Source organism: Pongo abelii, chromosome 4 (genome assembly GCF_028885655.2).
Source record: "Pongo abelii isolate AG06213 chromosome 4, NHGRI_mPonAbe1-v2.0_pri, whole genome shotgun sequence".
Classification (NCBI taxonomy): Eukaryota; Metazoa; Chordata; class Mammalia; order Primates; family Hominidae; genus Pongo; species Pongo abelii.
The window spans coordinates 179,063,277-179,071,809 of record NC_071989.2 but is presented as its reverse complement, the minus strand read 5'-3'; the positions used below and the strand labels follow the sequence as shown (position 1 = coordinate 179,071,809).

General features: G+C 44.0%; 1 long non-coding RNA gene across 1 annotated transcript; it reads left to right on the top strand.

Moving 5' to 3' along the window:
• Window positions 1-451: 451 nt before the first annotated feature.
• Window positions 452-8,006, top strand: LOC100936915 (uncharacterized). The gene is made up of 5 exons (XR_655074.4): window positions 452-851; window positions 1,774-1,856; window positions 2,980-3,127; window positions 5,617-5,708; window positions 7,391-8,006. It is a non-coding gene; the product is annotated as an uncharacterized LOC100936915 (long non-coding RNA).
• The last annotated feature ends 527 nt before the right edge of the window (window positions 8,007-8,533 follow it).

Here is an 8,533-nt window from a genome sequence, read left to right as displayed (position 1 = left end):
CTCAAACGCCTCCTTCTAAGATGTGCTGATGGAGTATGGCCTGCCTCAGAGGGTCTCTCCCTTCAAATAGGTCTATATTGTCTGGTTTGTTTGTGAACAGAGCCAGGTTGGTGCCATGTGGCTCAGAGAGGTGGCTGGAAGTGACCTTCCATGACTCAATTCCACAGGTTTGTTTGCAAGAACACAGACACACGAGTGGCCACTGACAATATGTGTTCCAATATTATATACTGGGTATATTTTGCTCAGAAACATGCCCTGTTAGTTGTTGAAACCTTTTTTGCATTCCCTGAAACAAACGACACTATGGTGTATTTTCTTTTGGGGGGCAGTAAATAAAAGTCTTTTATGTTGACAATGATAATATTATATTCTACAATCTATTTGCATTTCTCTATCCTGTGGATTTTATTGCTTAGTATAAATCCCCAGGCTGAGGTGCGTTAAGCTTCACTCAGAGAGAAACAATGCATTTTATCATAGGGCCGGACAGCTACATGCACAAGATGCTACCTGCAGAGATTGGTTTTTGCCCGGATGTGCAGGAGAGATGCACAGAGAGGAAGAAATGCATACATGTGTGCAGGTTTTGGCATGTGCACAAGAAGCCTGGAAGGATTTTCTTTGGATCTACAGTCAAAATGGATTTCCAAGAAGAAGCTGTCTGAACACACACCTCTTCCCTGTGCTACATACGGCCCCATCTCTGCCAGCCAGGTTGTCAGGAAAGTGATCAGCACTGGCTTCAACTCTGGCTAGAGCTCTTTGGCCAATGTGATGGGCAGAAAACTGGAATGAGGACAGAAAAGCACCTCAGAGGTTTGAAGAGTCAAGTCTCTCACCACCTTGCTGTAGGTTTTCTGAATACTTCTGAGTGTAGGAGCATGTTTTCTCAACAGGCAAGTCAGGACCTGCTAAGATAAATCATGGCAGTAAGCTCAAGCCAGTGTTAGTATTTACCATTGATCGGCCACCAAGTGCTTGCTATGTGCCATGCCTTGTGCTAAGCACTATCTCATTTAATATTTACAGCAGTCTTATGAGGTAGATGCTACTGTTATCTCCATTTTACAGATGGGGAAACCGAGGCACAAAGTTCCACAGCTGGTGACTTGCGGAATAGGAATTCAACCACTGGAGAGTCTGGCTGGAGTTTTTTTGTGGCAGGAGAAACTATGCTGTTGAAATTTGCCTTGGGTAACCATCATGGTGGTCACAAAACCACTTCTACGGCTTGCCTTGACCTAGCAGGAATGAAGATATAAAGAAAGAATGAGTGCATCGTGGTTATGATGGGATGATGATGATGTCTGTTGTGTTGTATGGTGTCAGTTTCTGTAATGCCTTTCTATTTCAATCAAGGCTATTATCTTTTCCTCTCTTTTAGTGAAGTTTCCTAGAAGTAGAAAATGGGAGTGTATGAGGCATCTCAGAGTTTTCTGCTGAACTGAAGGGTCTGATGGTAATTTTACCCCCAAATCCCTGAGAGAAAAGTAGGGAGTCCCTGCTTCAGCTCTGCTCAGAAGAGCCCCCCGCACATGGTGGTTTCTGTGTCACTAGACTGGTTAGGTTAACCAAATGCGTCTTCTAAATACCCAACTTTTAATAGAAAACTTCTGTGGCTTGGATTATTAAAGTCATAACATGCTTATTTAATTGTGTTTCAAGTCCATCTATCTTTTTTGAGTCTAAGGAAGACTCACTCGATCAGAAGGAGTAGAGGGAAGAAGATTAACACATGATTTTCTTTTTCCCCTTTTTCTTTTAACTTAGCCTGAGACTTATTTGAATGCCTGTTTCACATGGAGCTTTTAAGTATAACAGTTGTGAGTGAAATTGCCCCTTTTATTTTCAAGGTAATTGAATTCCATTTTTCACTTTCCATTTCCCTCTAGAAAAATCAAAACATTTTCAGAGCTTGGCTTCTTAGTGGGTGATTTTCTAAGGTGGGAACTTTAGAACCATAAAACATTCTAGCGTGGCAAAGGCATTCAGGAACCGGATGGCCAGGCCCCTTCTCTGCAGATGAACAGCCTCCACCAGCCGGTCTTGGAGAACATATTGATTTCACTGTGTTTTTATTTGAAACACCAAAGGAATGCCCATATCTTGTCCCTGGGCCAGGGCTAGGGGTTAGAAGAGCTGGATTTCTGTCCAGATTCTTGTCATCTGTAGGGCAGCTGAGGGGCATTATTACTCAGAGGTCCCTGGAAACCTGTGCTAAATTGGTTTGGATCAATGTCCGTGAAAGTGTTGGACAAAGGAGAGTCGATTTTAGCTGGCACCTGGACACGACTTTAAATAACACTGTATCACAGAGTGACACAATGATTGTCCTCCCAACTCTTTTTCGGTCTTTCCGATTATGTTAGGGACAAAGTCTCAGTTTGGTGCTGTTGTGTCCAACTATCTTCTCATCTCTGTTTTTTAAAGACAGGCAGATCAAGCCTTGCTCTTAGGGCTTTAGAAGGTAATAGTTTCTGATTTGGATTTAATCACATTGTTTTATTTCCTTTTTAAAATTTTTATGACAACTTTTGCTTTATAGCAGTTTTAAAGGTAGGATAAATTTTTCATTTGAAAGCAAGTTGGTTTGAGATGTTTTTCACTCTTACATAAAAGACCCACTTTCACAGCATATGAGCTTCTAAAGTTGGGGAAGCAGTGGCTTAGGTGGGCAGGCAAGAAATTCAAGGAGGTTGGTTTCTGCCAAAGTCAGAGATGATTGCCACTTACTGGAAGGCTGTGTTGGAACAGAGTGGGCACAGGCATTGGGAGCAGAGCTGATTTCCAATCTTCTCTCTGCCCTCACTGCCTGTGTGTGCCGTGGCCTTCTTGAGCTTTAGTTTTTTCACCTGTGGAACGGGTTGCATGAGCAGTTGGAAGAAAGCAAATGAGCTTCATTTTCTACAACAGGGTGGTTGGTGTAGTCGATTTTCACCCCAAAGGTGCAGGATCCCCACTTCTGTTTATTGCCAGCGCTCCGAGTTTGCTTCTGGATGGAAGGGGAAGATGGACTAGAGCTGATACCCCCTGCACTCTGGTGAAGAAATGCACCCTAAGGCCAGAAAATAGTACAAACCCATCTGGCTGCAACAGCCCAGCAGCATGAATATCAAAGTCACGTGTGAGTTTTGTGCACGGGCAGCCTTTCCTCTTCTCAGGCTGCAAATCTTTGGCAATCGGAGGCAGGCTCTGAATTAAGTTTAATTAAAATTCACTCTTAATTAGGGCCATTACTTAAAATCAATTCTACATAATAAAGCTGTGTAATCATAACTAGGCCCCAGAAATGGGATTAGGAAGTACAGAATGCAAAAGCCAAACATGGGTGAGCCTGGTGCTGGCAGGGGCAGTGGCAGAGACTTCTCAAATTAACAGAATTTTTAAATAGCCAAGGCCCCGTGAGTGCTCTGATGAGAACCTGGGTGGCAGGCAGCACTGTGAGCTAATCAGAAAAAGGATTTGAGATGAATGAGCCCCGAGAGGCAAAGCTCCATGGTGTGGTGTTATGGGCAAGAGAAAGGAGCGGCATAAAACAGAAGGGACCAGATGAGTCTCCTCTCCAGGCCCTGTTTCCCCAGCTGTGAAATCAGGGTGGAGGGCAGCTGTTTCCCAAACAAGGATGTCTCTCATGACTGTCTGCAAACTCAGGATCCCTGATGTGGGGCTCTCTTGGGGGATTTCATGGCAGCAAAGTCAGGATCGATGCCATCTGCTTGTAACATGACAGGGGTCTTGTGGAGTTGAGTTTTGTAGTTGTTGGCATCATTGAGGTGGTGGTTGTCTATTTTTTAACTAATGAGGGGGGGCTGTGAAGTAATATTTGACAATCTCTTACTTCCACACTGATGAGCACATAACAATTAGGAGCTTGGTTTTGGAATGAGCCACTCAATTTTGAATTTTGGATGTGCCAATTATTGGCCAAGTGGTCTAGGGCAATATTTACTTCACTTTTTAGTTTATTCAACTGTTGTATGAGATTATAATAATAGTAGATACCTTGAAGGTTGTTCTGAGAATCATGCATATGTGTATAGCACAGTGCCTGGAAAATAAGAACTAATTTTATATTGTTTCAATGTATTTATAGCATTAATTATATTTACATTTTGAATTTGCTGTGCTTCAAGCACTGTTCTGTTTTATATGTATGAGCTAATTTTATTTTCACAATCGCTCTGAATAAGCATTATTATTTTCTCCAATTTCTAGATAAGGAATCTGAGGCTCAGAGAGGTTAAGTTCCTTGTTTAAGGGCACAAAGAAAGTAACTAGCAAATAATAAGAGCCACATAAATAATAGTTATTATTATAAGGATACTATCTATCTGTATGTGCTCAGAAGCTGCAGTGAAATCCCCGGGGAAGTCACTTACCTGTACTCATCCCCCAGAACCCCAGCCTGTGCTTCTAACACTGCCAGAATAAGGCCAGACATTTGAGTTCAGAGCGAAAGGGCCTGCCAGGTGCGGATTCCAGAGCTGTGGAATTGTAGCCGGGAGGGAAAGCCAGAGAGAGCTCCTCCCCATATCTGTTTTTCTTTAATTATTTTATTTTATTTTATTTTATTTTATTTTATTTTATTTTATTTTACTTTACTTTACTTCATTTCATTTCATTTCATTTTATTTTAGAGATGGAGTCTCTCTATGTTGCCCAGGCTGAACTCAAGCTCCTGGGCTCAAAGGATCCTCCTGCCTCTGTCTCCTGAGTAGCTGGGATTGCAGGCGCACGCACCATGCCCAGCTCCGTATCTGTTTTTTGATTTAGTGTTTTAGTTCAGAGGGTGCCTCACACCTCTCACGCCACATATGTGAGTGCTAACTGTGTGCCTGATGCTGAGTTGGCCTGGACATACACTATCTTATTTAGTTTTTACCACAGCCCTGCAAGTCAGGAAGTATCACTCCCATTTTGCAGATGAGGAAACTGAGGCTTAGAAAAGCAAAGCTCGTTGACAAAAGTGAACCCAAATATCATTTGACCCCAAATTTGCACGGAGCTGGAAATTGGGTTTTCAATCCATTTCATCAAACGCTATGCAGTTCCAGAAAAGTTGCTCAGGCTAGGGTGTCTCCCAGATTCTGCCTCTGCTCACAGCCAAGTCAGCTCAGCTCAGCAGGAAGGATCTTTTTTTTTTGAGATGGAGTCTTGCTCTTATTATCCAGGCTGGAGTGCAGTGGCACAATCTCGGCTCACTGCAACCACCTCCTCCAGGGTTCAAGCAATTCTTCTGCCTCAGCCTCCTGAGTAGCTGGGATTACAGGCGCACACCACCACACTCAGCTAATTTTCTGTATTTTTAGTAGAGACAGGGTTCCACCATGTTGGCCAGGCTGGTCTTGAACTCCTGACCTCAGGTGATCCGCCTGTCTCCGCCTCCCAAAGTGCTGGGATTACAGGCATGACCCATCATGGCCACCCAGGACCTCTCTACAATTAGATTTAGAAGCAAATATGCCTTGGTGCTGGAGATGTCCTGCAGTTCACATTTCCCAGACAGCCTCAGGCCTATGCAGTGATTCCCTCAGTGGTATCCATTTTGCTTACATGCCTCCAGGGAGGAGGACATCACCACTTACTAAGCTAAATTCTCACTTTCTTTGACAGAGTAGAGCCAGAGAGAGAAATTTGCCCTGGGCCTAATATTCAGAAGGCTTTCCAATTCAGACTCGATGTTATTGCCAAGTCAGTGTGTTTGGGTGAGTATATGTTGAAAGCTTTAAATTGTTAAATGCAAAAGTTTCAATTGTATCACAATTTTTGCAAATCTGTATTAGAATTTCCTCATTTGTTAATATGTCAGGAACATTAATTGAAAAAGAAAATAGGATGGGGTCTGGTCCTTTGTCCGTGCCTGGGGGCCCTGAGAGTTAGCAAAGACATTCCTCATTGAGCTCAGATTTGTACGTTTGTGACATTTCTGCTCCCTGGCAAGGGTCCAGAGAGGACTGGCTCAGGGAAGGCATCTTGTGCCGCTGCCACCTTTGACTCAGCTGTGTGGGAATGAAGGGAAGTCTTGCTCGGATAAGGAAGAGTACGCCATTACTGCCCAGTGCCAACCTGATGCAGCCAAGGGCCCTCCTGTGGTTGGGAGGAGGGTAAATGGTGGACAATAGGGGACCTGGTGGCCAATTCAGGTTTCTTAGGATCCCAGAGGGTCTGCTCTGTAAGCAAATGGTGACTACTTCCTTGTGCCTGCACCAGGCACCCCGCTACACAACTCCAGGGGGCACCATTCCCATGGTATTTTATGTCAATGCTTCTCTGTGGGGTTGTGCTACATGGAGCCCCTGAGGCAAACTCCAGCTCCAGAGAGCTGAACCCCACATGGAAATGTTGGGATCCTGGTGCCCACAGACCTTGACTGCTGACCAGAGGAGGCTGCCGGCCCTCTCCCTGCACAACCTCTTTGTCCTTCAGCAAAAGAGTATTTGCCTCTATTTACACTAAATAGAGCCAGCTCCACTTGCTGGTTCCTGTATTTTGGGCAAGCCGAGCTGGAGGCCCCTGAAGCCGGTCCAAGCAGGCAGCCGCGTGTCCTGGAGGTGGTCATGCCGATGGCTCTCCAGGCCAGGTCCTCCGCCAACAACGTTTACTAAACACCTTATCTCCCTGAAAACACGTGAGGTAATGTTTATGAAACATCACCCTGTCCCTTCCACTAGGCGGTGGGGGAGCCGGGGGGCACTCCCTTACCTTCCTCGCTTCCCTCTGCCCTCTTCTGCTCCCCTCATTTGGGTGAAAAAGCATACTGGGTCTTCCCTCACTGCAGGCCTGAGCAGAGAGCAGCACCCTCCACGGGGCCTTTCCAGGCCTTTCTATCAGCTCCATGTCTCCACTTACCAGGGCACATTCACCGCCCCCTGGGAGTGTTGTCGGCCTCATTTTACACAGGAGGAAACAGGCTGAGAGCAGCAGAGCCTCTTGGCCAAAGTTACAAAGTCGGTTGGTGGTGAGCTGGGGACCCAGGCTCCTACCTCCTAAAGCCCCCTCTGAACTGCTGTATTTGTGATAACTACTCATTTAAACATTCCTGATTTTTCTACAGATGGATGACTGGGTGGATCAATAGCTAGTTATATACATACATAGATAAAAGATAGCTGAACACATGAATAGGTGGATAGAGATGATTGTGGATAGATGAGTGGATAGATAGAGAGGTGACTGTGCAGACAACTCTGGAAGAAACCAGGAGAAACTGGGCAACAGCTGCCTCTAGAAGGGAATAAGGCATCTGAAGAAGAGAGAGAGAAAGAGAGATGACTTTTTTCTTTTTTGCTCTCTCTAAACTGTTGGAATGTTTTTTATGTGCATAAATTAGTTTTAAAAAATCTCTTTTTCTATTTTTTGTCCTCTATTCCTGTGTGTCTACTTACAGGAGAAATCAGAAGCCAACACACTAGAAAAGTTGCAGGAGATTCCTAGGGAACCCACAAAGTCAGTTCCTTGCCAGAAACCTGCTCCTCCAGATGAATCCAGTGCATCGGGTGGGCTCAGATGCACAGGTGGTGCAGGCAGACCTCTACTGAGAAGAACAACAGTGGAAGGCAGATGAAACTCCCATTTTGGAGTCTGAGAGCCATGCGGGCCCACCCCAGTTACGTCTACCCCTGGTCAGTGACCAGAGAATCCTTTAGCAGCAACAGCAGGGATGTTTATTTCACTGGTATGTATAAAGCGACTGATTGAAAACAAGCTGTACGCCCAACAACTTGGAACTGATTAAATGATTTTTGGTTCAGCCGCACAGTGGAATATCATGCGGCCATTAAGAATAAATCAAAAATCCTATACTTTCCATATTCAACTTTAGACTGCAAACAACTGAACAACACCTTCATAATTAGGCTTCCTCAGATTAGAACGTGAAGTCAAGTCAACGTGTGTCAGAATGTTAACAGCAGCTAACTCTTGGTTGTGCTGTTATGAGTAACTTGTATTATTTTTCAGTTTTTTTTCCCATTCCTAATGTGCAAATGTACTATTTTTATTGTAAAAAAATACACATTTGTAAAGAGCAATAACATAAATCTCTGCACAGGAAAATTGGAAGGAAATCAGACAAAATGATACCTTTTGGTAGTGGAATTATAAATCTTTTTTTTCTGCATTAGAGTTTCTGAATTTTCTGCATTTGATATGTTTACGTTTATAAAGGGTCAATCATATTTAAGGTGATTTTTTAAAAGACAAGTAGACAGGGAAAGAGAGGTCTGCTGTTGCAAAACCAAAGCTGGAGGCTTTCCAAAGCCCACTTATGTTAGTCAATGGATATTTGATGAACCTCTAGAATGTGCAAATCACGTTCCACTGTGATTGGGGGAGTGAGAAATACAGAGATGAAGGATATGCAAACACTTTAATCAAAGAAATCAGTCCAGTTGTGAAGAGAAGGTTCTGCATTGTATAAGTTGCAATGTCTTATCCAAGAGGTTAGTCTGTCAAGAGTAATAGCAATAATTACACAACAATATGTCAGAGTGGCTGGGAGCTCCAGCTTCAAAGCCACCTCGCCTGGGGG